This window comes from Acinonyx jubatus, chromosome A1 (assembly GCF_027475565.1).
Source record: "Acinonyx jubatus isolate Ajub_Pintada_27869175 chromosome A1, VMU_Ajub_asm_v1.0, whole genome shotgun sequence".
NCBI classification, from domain to species: domain Eukaryota; kingdom Metazoa; phylum Chordata; class Mammalia; order Carnivora; family Felidae; genus Acinonyx; species Acinonyx jubatus.
The window spans coordinates 31,437,301-31,455,312 of record NC_069380.1 but is presented as its reverse complement, the minus strand read 5'-3'; positions in this window follow the sequence as shown (position 1 = coordinate 31,455,312).

The window sequence follows — 18,012 nt, the reverse complement described above, 5'->3', positions numbered from 1 at the left end:
GACTGCTTTTCTGAAATAAAAATAAGAAATTGATAAATGTGTCATGTTTATTATTTGCTTTATTATGAAGATTAGTATATGTTAATAAAATCACAAAACACTATTAATTACTATTTTTAACATATTAGGAAAGCTTTCACAGAAGCTCTTTTTAATCATTAATATCTTTAGCCAATAAAACCCTCAGTCATTGCCTTCAGGTATTTCTCAAAACAGAAATGCAACATAAACCTGAAGATTTAATAATTGGTGTTCTACTAAACCGTATTACCAGTTGTAGAATACCAAAATTGGAGATGCTTAGCAATTCCAGTTGCTTAGCAATTTCCATTATTGAAAGTAACTCAAAGGAAAGAAATATTCCTAATGTTCCTTATTTTCCTAAGAAAGCTTTAAAAAATCACTTTCCAAAGTGTTCTACATATCACTGTGCATCAAACACAATATTAAGTGTAGTAACAAGTTGGAGAAACAAATATGTAAGCAAATTAAATGTGCATACCATGAAAAACATTCCAGAAATGTTTCATAGGACAAAGCATATAGGCTCTTCCACTGTCTTTCAAATAATCTATGCATTTCTCTCAATAAAGGTACCATTGTTTCAAACATTTTAGAAATCTGCCTTAAAATTGTACCCCCGGGGTACCTGGGTGGCACAGTTAGTTGAGCATTAGATTTCGGCTCAGGTCATGATCTTCTGTTTCATGAGTTCCCACATAGGGCTCACTGCTATCACTACAGAGTCCGCTTCAGATCCATTCTCTCTCTCTCTCTCTCTCTCTCTGCCCCTCCCCCGCTTGCACTCTCTCAAAAATAAAAACTTTTTTTTAAAAACATTGTACTTCAAGCTAATGTAAAAAGTCATATAAGTTCTTTCAATATTTGGGACACCTGCATGGCTCAGTTGGTTAAGCATCTGACTCTTAGTTTTAGCTCAGGTCATGATCTCATAGTCAAGAGGGCAAGCCCTGAATTGAGGTCTGTGATGTCAGTGTGTTGCCTGCTTGGGATTCTCAATCTCTCCCTCTGTCTCTGCCTCTCCCCCACTCCTGCACACTCACTCTCTCTCTCAAAATAAATAAACTTGTAAAAAAAAAAAAAAAAGAATCTCTCCCAATACTTTTTAGAAACATCTCTTTTTGGATTAATATGCATGTTACTTACCTGGAATGCTAACTTAGTCCCTAGACTTTGGCTTTATGTAATTTCCACTATATATTTTTAATAAAATATGACCTGTGGATAAAAATTATTCACTATTAAAGCTTTAACAAGACAATATGACAGAGGCTTTACCCCCATGTTTAAAGCTAGTTTTCCAAAGTTGGTTGCTTTAGAAATGAGAGCAAAACTTCAATAAATATTTAGAATCAAAAGCTTTCTACTTCATTAGGGATGCTTTTATTTATTGAATGTTTGGCACATTCTATAGATCACAATATTAGTTTACTAGAAATTTTACACTTAAAAGTTGGTCATTCAGTTAGATATTAAAAGCAAGTTGAAAATAATATCAAGGGGACTTAAAAACATATTGCTTATTTTTCTTATTAGAAACATCTAATTGGCAATAAAATTTGTAATAGTCTGAAATCAAGAAATAAAAGAATTAAGGAAAAATTCTTAAGAAAAAACACATAGTGTCAAAAAATATCCCTAGATGCAAAGATTGGTTGTAAAATGTCCTACTTTCTAAATTTAGTTAGGGTAAATTTAGTAATATTTCTACCATCTTCAATTTATTAGCTAGCTCCTGCTTCTGCTATTAAATAAATCATGTTCATACAGGTAACAATTATTCCTTATGAATACATATATTTGATGCATTAAATATATATTGACTGCCTTTGTATATGAGCAATTTTATGGGATACAGGGGCACAGATTTTTTTTTTAATTTGGACTTATTTTTACTATGTAGATTAGATAATCAGAATTATTAATAATATAATATAAATTATCTAAGTGTTTTAAGGAGCAAGCAAAACAAGGTTGCAAATATCAGAGTAAAAATGTGAATTTTGTTAAGATGTAAAAAATTAGAGGAATGTACACAAATGTGGCATTTGAGTTGACCTTTGAATGATGAATAGTTTGAAAGGAAACAACAGGAGAAGAGCATTGGAGCACAAAAAAATGACGTAAGAAAAACTGAGAGGGTATTGTGGGTAAGTAATAGGGTGAAGTGGTAGGAAATGAGACAATATGCTGGCACTTCCTATCAGTAGGCTTTTATACCATGTTAAAGAACTGGGCTACAGAATGTGTTTTAACATGGAATTCCTAAATATATTTGAGCAAGAAAGTTGCTTTTTGAGAAAGAGAGATGAACAGATATCTTTTCATTGGAATTCCTATGAGGTAGATAAAATATTAGAAGAAAGGTCAATATTGGCTTTATTTTATCAGTTTGTTTTATCTACTAAATTTTTAGAGAGCACAGTCTGCCTTTGACATATTTATATTTACACTTTGGAAGACAACACATACATATACACACATGCGTTTGGAAGGAAATAGTTCTGGGGGTGTGTATGTGTGTCATAAATTTTATATATATATATATTATATATATATGATTTATATTTTTAATTTACTTGTATTTTTTATATATATTCATTTAGTGATTCAAAGAAGGATACACTATTCTGATTCTTTAAACTAAATTTACAAACTACTAACTTCGGTTATAGAAGTTGGTCATTCTTAAGATACCTGCTTTATATTTTTAATTTATCATTTTTCTGATGAAATAAAGATGTAAATCAGGAAGAAAAGTATTTAATTTGGTGGCAGCTGTATTTCCTCACATTGTTCACAGATGGACAGAAACAGCAACAGGAAAGTTAATCTGTAGTTTGGTGACGAAATCATATACAGTGTTTTCTTAGATTGGCACCAGAACTTCTTTTCGAATATTTATGGCTACAAAATCATCTTGATTTTCAAAACCCCAGTTTAATAATCTATCATTTTTTAGATCCAACTTAGCAATTTGAAGTGATAATTTTTATAATTTCAATGTCTTTAATCTTAAAGCAAATAATGTTCTTTGATTTTACTTAAATGGACATAAAACACTGGGTTTATTTAATTGCCATCAAACCATTTTATTAATTCCAAATTGGGATAATGGTAAGAGTAGGCTATTTACCCTATCTTTCATATGAAAATATACCTCATCAGACTACCTAACTTTGTTGTAGTTCTGTCAACCATTTTTACTCCTCCATACATGCCAATTTCCATCTGGAATATTAATTATTTCAGAAGGATAAAGAATTATCTTAGCAATGGAAAATATGTGACAAATTGTGATAGTAACAGTGTTACTGTACCTTGGGATTTTCCCTTCACTCCCGTTCCTCCACTTCTTTTAGTCTTTTCTTGATGACATTGGCCAGCTGTACATGTCACTCAGTGCTACTTTCTCTCCAGAATTTCAAGTTTTCTTGACCACTCGTCTTTCTTTACTTCCGCAGTTACTTTCCTCTTTCACCAACTTAGACAGATATGCTTACTTTCTCTTTCACCAACTTAACACAGGTGCATGCTCACACACATTGTGGAAGTTAAAATGGACTTTATTAAAAACAATGAGACTAATGTTTGATTAGTGGAGGATGATCCATATGTAGTTTGAATGTAACTTTTGTATTATATTTTTGTGTGTGTTAATTTTGGAGTACTTCATGAATGCATGCTAATTTGGAAGAAAAAAAAAAGGTTTGCCAAAAGCTACAACAAGCTAAAACCTAATATGTATCAAATAAAATATAATTTAACAATTAGTTAAATACTTAATATAAGAATCAAAATGTATTGGTTTCAAAAGAAAACATCAATAAAGTAACCAGACCTAAGACACAAAGCAATTTTGGTAACAATGTTTAATGGCACTGTTTCATAGAAAATCTAAGTAAATAAATATTTAAACATATTTAAAATAAGTAGAACAAATTTAAATCCTTGAATAGATTAAAACTTTCTAACATTTAACTTTTTTCATGGAAAAAAACAGAACTTCTCAGGAAAACACTGTCTCATTTTCCAACCAGCAAGCTACCACTCCACTGGTGTTGGTATCTACATGCTTGACTTATCCTCAACAGCAAACGGATGAACTCTCTCTTCTTCTATATAAGATTCTGGTGGACTAAAAATAACTGTACATACGTTTGCTATGCCTCCCATTAACAAGTGAACTCTTATTTCCCTTCCCTTGAATCTTAATGAATGTAGGAATTTGCCTGACTGATAGATTGTAACAGAGAGAAGTTCTGTGCATTTTGAGCTAGGCCATTAGACGCTAGGCAGCTTTTGCCGAGACTCTCTTGGTCCTGTTTCTTTCAGGTCCTCAAGCCACGTGTAAGATTATGGCAGCTGTAAGGCTATTCTGTTAAATTAGGCGATATGAAGGCATTTTGGTCAACAGTCCCAGCTAAACCCTGTCTTCTAAGTCATCCCTGCCAAGGCACCAAATCTGAGAGAGAAGGCAGTTTAGTCTTCCAGATGAGCCTACTGGCCAGATAATTAACACTAGGGGATCTAGTCAACATCTCCTAAAGTAAGAGAACCACTCAGCTCAGGCCTGCACCAATTTCTGATTCGCAAAACTGTACAATATAATACACGATATCCTGTTTTAAGCCAATAAATTCAGGGTGATTTTTTACGCAGCAATAGATGACAAGACAAAAATTAGTAACTTGTGCACTTGATTTCATCTACTTTATTATTTTCAGGTGTTCTGTTCTCTCATCACATCTTCACTCTTCAGCATTATTATTTCCCCTCATTGGTACAAGTTGTCCATTTCCATGTAATATGCTGTGATATTTTTCTTCTTCAAAAACAAGTTCTTATTACACACTATGTCTCCTTCCATCTAGTTTCCGTTTTGTATTTCCTTCATCCTCATTTCTATTAAGTTTTGTAAGAAAGTTTTCTAAAAAGTCCACTTAAATTGTCCTCATTTTCTCATTTCCTATCCCCTTTGTAATCCACTCCAAATATTCACATCTCACTTATCAGAGATACCTAATATTGTCAAATTTAATATCTACTTTTTAGTTATTAATTCAAACTCTCAAGAACATTTGATACTTTCTATGTAGAAATTTCTGTACTTATAGAAATTATTTCTTCACTGTGTTTCTTAGGAAATACACTATTCCGCTTATTCCTTCTATTCCACAGGCCCCTCCTTTTCCACCTTCTTTTCTAATTTTGTCTCCTCTCTTTCTGAAAACAAAATGTTGGGATGTCCCCAGTCTCTTGTGCACGTCGAGGGATTGCATTTGACTGGAGAATGTACAGTTCCTTAGAAAAGGAAAGTGGCAGTGCATACGAATAGAGAGAGTTGACAGAGGGAGTCCATGCCAGCTCCTTTCCTGAGGTAGGATACTAATTCAACTAAGCATGACAATAAGGAGGAGATGGTAAAGAGTAAAAGGAAGAGTAGACTGTGGAATCATTTTCTAGAAAAGCAGAGAGACTGAAAGGAAATTGGAATTAAAATATGATAGTTGGGAAGAACAGATGCCCCATTTGAGGTCAATGTTCACTGGGTCAGTCAGTATGTTTTAAAACAAGTTTCAATTACCCCCCCCCCCATCTTTGCATGCATACAGACAAAGATAAAAGTTCTTTATTCTTATCTAAGAATACTTATTCTTTTCTCTAGCTTCTTTATACTGCACAAAATTGAAGTCAGTCAAAAAAGCACAAGGGGAGATAGGAGGTAGCAAAAAAGCCTAAACTTGGCATGGAATCTCTTCTTTAACTATGTTTTTCTTTTCCTCCATACCACCCTTACTGGCACCAATGTCTTCACTTACTCATGAAGCAATCAGGAAATGAGATTTGGTAGATAAGCTTAAAATAAGAAGATTAAAACAATGACAGTAGAACACATTTAAGGATTGAGCTATTACATGCTGTGCATTATAAATAAATGTCATCAATCATTTCCTGGTATTTATAAGTAAATAAAAATAAGTTTAAAAATCCTCACATTTTCGAGCACCTGGATGACTCAGTTGGTTAAGTGTCTGACTCTTGATTTCAGCTCAGGTCATGATCTTACAGTTCTTGAGATGAATCCCCACATCAGGCTCTGATCTCACAGCACCAAGCCTGCTTGGGATTCTCTCTCTCCCTCTTTTTCTGCCCCTCCTCCACTCACATGTGTGTTCTCTCTCTCAAAAATGTGAAGATTCTTAAAAATCCTCACATTTTTCCTTCATATTTCAGATTTAACACACCATTTCAGGCAAAGACTGAGACATGCATAGACAATAAGGGTAAATTCTAAGAAAATGGCACTCTAATTTTAATATAAATAATACACAATCTAAATTTAAGAGTTGAAATATTGAATCCCGTCCCAAGTCCTAGAACTGTGGTGAAAAAGATTCAGTACTGAACTTATTGGAAAAGCAAATGTAGTACTTATCAAATTTTATGAATCTCCTTGTTAAAATAAATTTCATCTCTATCTGCTGAACTCTTCTATATGAGATACATAATAGTATAATGTGTGTGCGGTTTTTCTTTCAGTTCCCTCTCCCTGTCACAGGCCAATGTAGCATGTCAGAGTGCCTTGCAATACTAATGTCCTAAATGAATAGGTACTATGAGATATATACAAAGTTCCTTTTGGAAAATACTATACAAAATGTTATCTTCAATAATGTAATATGCATAGCGATTCAATGTTTTAAGCTAAGCCAAATTTATGAAATAATACTGATCATGTATCCATCCAAGGGAATAATTGCTATATAGTAAGACTACAGGTTCATTCCTGGACTTTAAATTGGCCCCAGATCATGTTGTTTAATGCCAGCAAGGTGGTACAAAATAGTCTATATTTGTATTTTCCTAATATTCAATAGGCCGGCTTTTTTACAGATATTTAAATCAACCTGCCATACACACACACACACACACACACACACACACATATATACAGTTCATATATATATGAACATATATATGAATTAGAACAATGAAGTCGGTGTATATGGATGTTAAATAAATATAAAATACTTTTCTCAAATACTTCAAGTCAATTCATTTACTTTATTAATTAAAATTAATTAGGTTAAAGATAGGCTACTGTAAAATTGAAAAGAAAAGAAAAGAGAGAGAGACCCAATAAAACAGGAGGTTAAAGAATAAAAAAGGCATGGGGCGCCTGGGTGGTGCAGTTGGTTAAGGGTCAGACTCTTGATTTTGGCTCAGGTCATGATCTCCTGGTTTTTAAGTTCGAGCCCCACGCCCAGCTCTGTGCTAAGAGTGTACAGCCTGCTTGGGATTCTCCATCTCTCCCTCTCTTTCTCTCTGCCCTTTCCTCTCTCCTCTCAAAATGAATAAATAAACTTAAAACAACAACAACAAAGGCTTTGTTACTGTTGTTTCTCTTTCAAACAATAGTCCTGAAATGTGCATTTTAAGTACAGAAAGCAGCTCCATTTCTGTTATACAGGATTGCTTCTAAAAAAGTAGTTGTTCCATTATCCCCTAAGAGATTTTAGTTCTCTGTCCTGGAAGGATGAGATTATCCAGGGCAAAGGCTTTCCTTTTAAGAAAGTAGATATGAAATACCACAGCAATTCTGCTTGAACTCCATTGGAAGTAAGCTAGTCACATGGTAACAGCAAGGGAAGACAAATGTAGCCTACACATGAGCAGTCATAACTCATAAAGAAAACAGCAATCAGTCATTCTTTCAAAATTACAGTGTTCATCTATTTTATGCTAACCTCTGTGCAGGACACTGTATTGGGTACTACATTATGGTGGAATATAAAAATACTTAAGAATTGGTTTCTGACCCACAGAAATGAGAGGATCAGATTTAACTGTAAGTGATGAATGATAGGGAGCTCTTATAAAGTATAGACATTTATTTCAGAGAAAGAAGGTCATATGGAACCTGAAGGATCAAGTAAGTTTTAGGAGTCTTAGAGGAAGACAAGGATTTATATAGATGGAAGTAGGAATGTGAAGCATTGAAAGCCATTCTTGTTAGGATGAGTAGAATGTGGGAAAATACAAATTTCCATTCTACAATTATATGCAATGCAATTATATTTTAGAAAGGATTCAGCTGAAAATTTAGAAAGTAGATATATAAAAGAAATAGAGTACTGAAAGCCAGAATATAAATTTGGGATGTTCTATAATAACTAGTACTAAAAAAATAAAAAGTAATAATCAAAATACCACCCATTTAAAATATGGCCTTTCCAAGAACCACGTATATTTTAACAAATAAAAGAAAAACAAACACAATCCAATTAAAGAAAATCTGCAAGAAAGAGAAAATTTTTGTGGCCAAAATAATGCCATAATAAAAAATAAATAAATAAAAGCAGTTTCCAGGAACGTATGTTTTCCGGTACTTAATTCAAATAACAAGCTATTAGAGCAGATACCCATGTTTCTCTGTGAAATTCTATATATCCAAGTGATAAAATATTGCCAGAGATTAAATCTGTCATATCATGCTACAGAATAACAGCAGGGTCCCTAGAACTTATTAGAAATACTAACTTGCTGCTATAGTAACCTAATGTGTCCCAGTTGTGAAACTCTTGATGAATTTGAAATTAACCCATGTCACTAAATAAAATGTCAGAAAATCACCAGTGACTTCAAATAAAATGGAAATAGCTGGTTACTTAAGTATAGAGCATCAAAATGTGTTTAATCACAGCTTTGTGGGGGGAAAAAGATAAAATCATTTAAGAACTTTCCCGTAATTGAAATGCAGCAACATGCCTCTATTCAACCTGATGATGGCCAACTGCAGTAACTGATGACCCAGGCAAAACATGAATATTATTTCACCTGAAACCTCTTGAATCCTCTCCTAAAATGCTTTGCTTCTTTAAGATGAACCTGACAGAATTTGACACTCACACAAAAGCCACGTATGGTAGGCTTGTACCAAGCATCACTGTGACATTCAGAGATATTCTGGTTTTGGCAACTGTTTGAGATTTGTGGCTCTCCTTTGACATTTACAAAGACTCTAAAACTATTTCCGAAAAGGGCTGGAGCATTTCACTAGATATGTGGTTTCTTCAAAGGCCACGTTCAGCTCAGATTAAAGTTTCTATGAAACTCTGGATGGAAATAATATGGGATCGGACTAGAAAAGTATTTATTTGAAAGGCAAAAGTAAACAGATGGCTGGTTCTACAAAAATCTAAATGACAGTGAAAAAATAAAAAGTCAACATTTCTTTAGTTGTTTTGTCTTTCTGATTGCTAAAGTTCCAACATGTTCTTGTTTGTCTTTTGTAGAATAACACTCATCATACAGAATAATTCTCAGGGCTCTTTGAGTATACTCACACTAATTAGTACATCTTTTCAGGACACTTTTTTTTTGGTACTATAACAAGCTTAAACTATTGTAGAAATTTATTTTGCTTTAATGGATGTTGAGGTTAAGTTAGAAATCTATAAACCTCCTTGTTGGGTGAACCACGTTTAGGAAATTTATGTGAGTAACGAGATTTAGAAATACAGCTAAAAATCCTGAGAGGATGTGAAATGCAGTGAGGGCAGTAGTAGGTTAGACTTTAAGCCACATTTTTGCTTCCTTCAGCTGTAATATTTTGATCTGTGTGAGTGTGATTTTGGTAACTAATAACTACCATGGAACATCTGCAAGGAAACAAGTATTTTTTATGTCAGAATTTAATAGGAAAGGCAGCTTTGAATAGTACTCAGAATTAGTTTTGGCAAGTGGAAAAACATCTCAAGTTTTTGCAGAAGAAAATATATATGTATATGTGTATATTCATAGTCATATTCATATTATGTATGTATGCACATATATCATGTATGCGTGTAAACTTGTACTGAAATGAAAGCTAGACAGGTATATATTTATGAAGGTGCTAATTTGGGTGTCTGTTGTTCTCCTCATAAAATTCACTGCCCTCTTTCTAGGAGAGATTGAACCTATGAATGCCTGGTGTTTAGCAAGGATACAGAGCCATATCAGAGACGAGTCGTGACTCACTCCATACCCAGGCCCCCCTCAAGCAGATGTTAGGTAGGGCTAGGGTTACACAGGGTCCACTTGGTAATAAATTTAATCTACATTAGGGCTTTCAAAGGTTGGTAATGGATTCTAGTAAGTCTCTACAGGGTAAGAGCCACACTGTATTTGAGAGAGGAGAGTTTTTCACAATATGATGCTGAGTTTTCTCTTTTATTCTATTATTTACACTAATGAATCATGATGTCGGGTTAAGGCTAGTTTCTTGGCTCAGGTACACTATATGTGGGCATGATTTGTGCATCTGAATTAGATGTATGTCCCTCCTCTCTTAGAATTTTCCACGTGTCCTTGAAAATACTCCTTCCTCTTGGCATCTGTTTGCTGTCAACACTGACCAGCTTTAGGATTTTAATGACTTTTACAATCTTCTAACTGAAGACTCTCCCATAATGAGGCCCATGAGACTCTCCCATGATAATAAAGTACCTAGTGCTCTTATATGAGTACCTATAAACAAAAAAAGTGAAAAAGGCAGCAGTTATAGTTCTTAATCCCCCAGACACAGACTATAAAGCAGGGTATTGGAGTGCAAGTAGTATATTTGGGAAGAGCTTCAGAGAACACCAGTTGAGAGGAGTGGAACGTAAAACAGGAAAGGAACACCAATCAGTAAAGGATGCTTTATCAAACACATTGCCACCATGGATAGCTGTAACTTAGCCCTGCTAGTTGCCAGTGAAGAATACAGCACAGGAAAAGTATCATGTATCATGGCCACAGCTGCAGTAAAATTACCTCAGTTCATTAATGCCTAACTAGATACACATATCTGTATGTATATATCTTTTATTTTCAAATCTCTTTCTATCTTGTCAATCATGTATCTACAACTATCTAATGTCATCTATCTATCTATCTATCTATCTATCTATCTATCTATCTATCTATCATCTAACTCCTTTATTTCTTTGCCAAAATACTGAAACAGCTTCCAGGATCAAGGGCAATACTGTCTCTTCCTGAAGAGGTAGATTTCAAACTTGTGACAGAAAATCTGGAGGAAAATTCTGTACTTTATGCAAAATCCTCCAAACTATATTATTTCATCAAAGGGAAGAAGATGTTGTTTCACTTTTAAAACTGCTGTCATTACTAGAACAAGTCACAAAAATGTAGCACCATAGCCAATGACCAGAACATAAAGATGAAATGGGGGGGGGGGGGAAGAGGGAGACATTCCATCCTTTCATCTAAATTTACAAACACATTATGTAAATTAAAAGAAAACAGTTAAGAATAAACGACCTAGGTCAAAAATACTACTTTGAAAATCACCTAATGTTATTTGAGAGAGACAGAAATGACATGTTTTTGAGGAGTACTGAGTGATGCAACTGTTTTAAAAAATGAATACCGTATCAGTTTGGCTGAATAAAAGTGGTATCTAAAAAACTGACCGTAGTTCTCTTTGTATTCACCACTGTTACCACATCTAGAACACTGGGTCTAGGAATGCGCATTCTTTTATTTGTTTTCACTCAAGGTATCTGTCCTTGTGAGGCCTATCCTTGTCACAAACCATGCCCCAGTAGAAATAAAAATATCTGGCTCTTAATCTGGCTTCTAGTATCTGTTCCCAACATCTTGGTTTTGACAAACCGTTCAGTCTCCTTTTTTATGAACTCTGGTTTTCCACCACATTAAAATTAATATCCCTGATTAATTTTAGTATCTTTCATACTTGGGATGAAAGATGTCTACTGTCTGCTCTGGCAAACAAGAACATTGTCTTTTGAGTCCACTTCATCTCTATTTTTATATAGATGAGAGTACATGGATATATTTGACTCGGAATCCAAGATGACCAGGACTTCTGCCCATTACTATAAGGAAAACAATGGGAAAAGAAGCAGTGAGGTATTATAGGATCACAACATGGGGTGACGCAGTCATATGATGGCCCTTTTTTGAGGCATCATGAATTAATACTACAGACTTGTCTGCTTCTTTTCTACAAATGCAATCTTATATAAAATCCCTGATTTGGGGGCAGGTCACATGATGAAGGCTGGCTCTTTAGCTGGAGTGTGTTATCAGAGTATGGCAGACAAATGGGATATTTCGCATTCTGAGGTACTAAGGAAATTTTCTTCTAGATCTTGAAGATGAGATCCTTGCCATTGGTAACTACACAAATTGCCCATGACTCCAAGTCTGCATTAAAAAATCAAGGAAGACTAATGGATTTTAATACAACAGAAAATGAAAAGTTCAGTTAAATCATTTTGATTCCACATTTGCAAGTAACCTTACCTTACCATTTGTCAAGTTTTGGTGTAGCATCAAAGCCACAGTTCTCTAGAAAATTTATTAAAAATTCTCTTTTTTTCTCTTTATATATACACACACATTTAAAAAAATGAATACAGTATCAGTTTGGCTGATGTACATATACATAGGGGGAGGAGAGTCAGATATTTAGGCACTTCATTCAAAATCACGTATCACAGCGACTAAAAGCAGAAGCAGTTGCGAGATGTTAAGGAGGTTCTGAAAAAAATGTTAATAACGCCACTCTTCTCACTCACTCAAAGACTTTTGGAGTCCTGACATTTGTTTTAATTATTGAAACAGACTTATTTTTAAAATATATTTTTATTTTATCATGTAATGGTTATTTTTTTGTGTTTAAAGAAATAAACATATAATTTCCTTTTAAATTTTCTTACTTTTATTCTCTAATACAAAGTGGCCTTGTTACTTAATGCTGGGTGATCTCTAATCTTCTCTAACATTACCCATTACCCAAGCAGAAATGGGGACACCTGCCTTGTTACCACTGGTAGAGACAAAGTTCCCGTCTCCCCATGTGGTCTGACACCAGGACACAGTGGGCTCCTGATCGCCAAGAGAAGATCTTGGTTCCCAACTCACATTTCTCCGGCATTGCTAGGGTGGAAATCTAGGTTTCCTCTCACCCTTTGCTAACTAGCTGTGACTGCAATGTTTTGCTCTGTTGTTTGGCAGTTACAGTCAAAAAGTTTTCTGTGTTGCTAAGTTGCACATTCCTGGTTCTTGGGCCAGAGAGAACATACTTCTCATGGAACTTGTTTTTTCTGTTTTTCTTTCTTTCCTTTTCTTTTTCTTTTCTTTTTTTTTTTTTTTTACTGTGCCCAATTTAATGTTTCTATACTGCTGACTTGCTGACTTTTCTAGCACTCAGTCCAGCATATGTGAAGACAAAAAGAAAACCCAGAGAACTTGCTACTGTGTCCTTCAACGTGTCCCAAGGTCCCTGGTTGGCCTACCTTCTCTCTGTATTTCAGAGTGTTCTTATATATCATTTCAGGGGGTTTCTGCTGTACTTAACAGGAAGAATAAGGAAAACTATGTCTATTCTATTTTCCCAGGAAAAGATATATTACAATTACTTTTTGAATTATCAACATATCAAAGCACATATGTCTTTTGGAGTCTTGACTGCTAATAAAACATCATGTCTTTGAAAATTATGTCCAATTGGTATGATGTAATAGGTTTATGATGCCTCATTGTGAGGCTCCCAGGAACCTATAACAGATCTGTTTTAAGTAATTTATTTATATTACAATAATATGAACAGCATGGATCACAAAGCAACCTTCTTTTGATTAGGTGACTTCATGGATACCAGCAATTATATAGAAAGATGTGGATATAGGACAGGGATCTGTCACAAACTATTTAGCCAGATCTTCAGCAGTATAATTCCCTGAATACAGGCATTGGTGATACCAAAATTCCTGGGCAAACCCACAGAAACTGAGAGAAAAATAGCACCATAAAGTGCTATTTAACAAGCTAGTCCTTACAGTATTTATTGAATGAAACAATTATTGGAAGGGAACAATCAGGTTTTAAAAGTTCAGGGATATGAAGAAAACCCTTTCAACAGAGTAAGCATTGCATTCAAAATTTTACAATATTTGGTAGAGAACTGAAATATATATTTAATCTTAAATTCTGTAAGAATATTCAAATTAAGTAGTAATAAAATGTTTAATTTCTTAATCTAACAAAGCATTGATATCTTATCTGTTTTTTTTCAGAATTCAAGTAGTAGAACCACATGAATTTCCATCAATTAAACATAAGGATTAGCAATGTTGAATAGATGCAGCTATATCCTGGTTTCTTCACAAGGAAATTGTTAAAAAATATTTCTAATGAACATTTTAATACAATTACATAATTATTTTGTTTGGAAAAATACCATTAAATTTAGAGCAAAGGCAAGATTTTTTTTTGATGTTATGGGAAGTTTACCATAGAAAAATTAATATGAAAATGTTTTCTAAAATATAAAATAACTTGCAAAATAAATATGGACAGCAATCTATAAAACATCAGATTTCTCTCAGATAACAATGGCTTTTCGGTCACACTGACATTCCATGTTAATAGTTTCATCAGCCAATAAGGAAATGCTCATTTTGATTTGTATTAGGATTTGGATACACATAACATTTATGGCAAACACACACACATTGCTGCTGGAAGGAAAATGGTCAAATTCTCTAAGTCTTATGATGATTTTGAGTGCAGATAATAAATTAATATTGACCCTTTTGTATATACTTACATATCCAGGTATTTCTATCAGTATTTGTTATGTTGCACTAATTATAGTTGAGTTTGGCCTTTAAGGTTCCTGGAAAAGTGTACTAAATCTCTGAACATAGATAGTTATAACTATTTTCTGAAACCAGTGTTTGTAAAAAAATTGGTGTATAGAATAAACATGCAAAATCAATAATATTAGTCATGTGGGGCTCAAAAATAATGGCCATTGGATGTGTCTTCAAGAGGACTTTCCATGATACGTTGAGATGTTAAGGGACAGTGAATAGTTTGAAATTAATGTGCCAAACAAAGGACTCATTTTATTCAAGGTATTTAAAAACTCAATCTCCTGGGGTTCCAGGGTGGCTCAGTCAGTTAAGCATCTGACTCTTGATTTTGGCTCAGGTCACGAGCTCATGGCTCATGGGATCTTGCCCAGTGTCAGTCACTGTGCTAACAGTGCAGAACCTGCTTAGGATTCTCTCTGTCTCTGTCTCTCTCTCTCTCTCTCTCTGTCTCTCCCTCTCCCTTGCTCACACTCTCTCTCTCAAAATAAATAAACCTAAAAAAATTCATCTTATTGTTATTGAGCAGTCACATCTATTGTAGCCAGAAAAAAAACACAGCAGTGAAAATAACACTATTTTGAACAAAAGACAGACTTCATTAGAACTGGCCCTAGAAATGGGAGAGTTGCGTAGGAGGTTTTGCATTAGTTTGGTTTAATTTTAATCTAACATACATCATTTTCATGATTATTGAACATTTATATGTAATATACACATATATATTTTTATATATTTATATATATTTATACATATATATATATATATATATATAATAGAGAAAATGTATACACATAAACTGTATAAAAATTGGAAGTCGCCCATAAATCCAACAGTGATAATTAGCCACAGTTAATAGATAGGGTTTACCTATTTGTTGCTTGTCTGTCCAGCTATCTAACATCTCTCCAAGTATACTCGTTTACTAAATTTATAGTTTTGAATTGGTTTCTTCTTGCTTTCTAATATTTAAGCATTTGTCCTCATTATTTTTTAAATATGAACCATATTTTCCTATCTATGGAATAGTGCCTGGTATTAGTTATGTACGGTCTTCTATAACTATGACTTTACTTTTGAATAAGGTAATTTCTAATATTTTGTTATGTAAAATAACACTGCAATATATTACATGTACATAAGCCTTTTGTTTCAACTTGATTACTTATTTAGCATGTATCCGTGAAGAGGAGTATATGATTGAGAGATTATTAAAACCTTCTAGTTTTCTCATACATATTTAAAAAAATTCAATCCTAAAATCTTTGTAACAAATTATTTTCCCATTAAAATTGGATGAGAGAATTTTTCCTTTGCACCCTCTTTGGCAATATGATGAGAAAAACTGTATAAAACTTTTGTATTTACCTAATTTCTGAAATATATATATTGAATAAATACTTTTTCTTTTCTTATAAGAGTTTTTACATAGTCAAAGGGGATTTATATTTTCTACAAATTACATATGCACCATTTTTTATAAGTTGTACAATATAATACTGACTTTCGTAAACTACAAATATGTTAATACATTAAGGATACTGAAAATTCAAAGTATTTGCCAGAGAGTATCTAGTTTGGGATTTACTACCTTTTTGACACAGGAATAGTTCAAAATGATCTTGACACTCAATATAGGCCAATCTATCTCTAAATGTTATGAATAAGGCTGAGGCAAACATCAAAAAACAAATAGCAGTTATAAAGAGAATATCCCTAGTCTAAGGAAACTTCACCAGCCACAAGTAATATAAGGAATATACTAATACTTAACAGGAGTAATATATCAGATGCTTGATTGACATCTGTGCCAAACATCAATTTGTGTGTTCCTTTAATACTCATAATACTGAAGCAGAGAGAAAAAAATGCCATCAAATAACACGAATGCTTTTTAAGCTGGCTTTAAATACGGCTTTAAATCTCATTAACAGCCACTGACAAGAGGTGCACTGAACCACGTTAATTGCAGATGTAACATATGAGACAAAAGGTCAGACATGTAGAGCTAAGCCCACAGTCTGGTTAAGAGATGAAACAGTGGCAGGCTGCTAACTTTGGCTTATTTCATTTCTTCAAAACCTGCATTCTAAGATAAGCAGAATTAAATCCAATTTGGGGTAACCTTATCTTTTGAAATGATTAAATATCTAGAATACTGAACAGCATTTACCTTTACCAAAAAATGGTGGTTTGGTTGTGGTGAGCTGTGTGTGTGTGTGTGTGTGTGTGTGTGTGTGTGTGTGTGCGCGCGCGCACGCGCGCATGCTGTTATCTGTATGTGTAAAATCTGCCTTTATGGTTATTATATTGTATAAATTTTATCTAGTCTACACAATTAAGTTATTTCAAAAACCTTCTGTTTCATACATAAAGCTAAAATGTTAGCTACTTAATGAACCATGTGAGAATGTGAAATTTCCCCTCTTCTAACTACAATGCTTTTCAATTGCCTGTCTGAAATAAAAGGGAAAAATAAAGAAAGCCAAGAGAAAAAGGTTAGTGTTTTTGATTCAAACAGTCTTGAAAGCACATACTCCTAAATTTAACTGAGTAAGAAAATAACAAACAAGTATATGTGAGCGATAGAAGTACAATAATTGATTTTAAAATGACAACTGCTTTATGTGAAGTTTGGAAGCTTAGAAATGCAAATACATCCAGTTTAAAACTCCTGAAACACTATAAATGGAAACCAAAGGAAGCAAGTGAAATATCATCAAACAGTTCAACACTTTTAAAAGGAAAAGAGAAAATATTTATTTTACTACTGAGTTGTATTTATTTCAATTGCTTTTTCAGTTGAGATAGTTTATTTTTACAGATAAATCTTGTTAAAAACTATAAGGCAAAGGAACAAATTACTTGATGCCATTATTCTTTCAACAATGTCCTCTAGTTATTTATTTTGGTCAATTTATGGATTCTTAGAAACATTTAGATGTTTCTATCTAAATTTATTGATACATTTTGTTAGAAAAAAAGGGCTTATTTAAAAACTCTATTGTACTCTATTCATACCAAATACATTACTGCAATTTCAGGACTTTTAGTTGGAATTTGCATTGTTAAAATCTGATAAATCAGTATGAGTCTGTAATAAAAGCAATGTTAAGTTTGTAATGATATATAGTTTAAGTATTGAATTTTCAGCGCAAAATACTTGGAGTTAACTAAAAACGATGTTGAGTCCAGTATACTAAAACTACAGATACTGCTGAGAAAAATAATGAAAATCTAAATAAATGGAGGGGCATGCCATATTTAACAAATTTGACACAAATGTGGTTAAGAAATCGATTCTCCCCAAATTGAT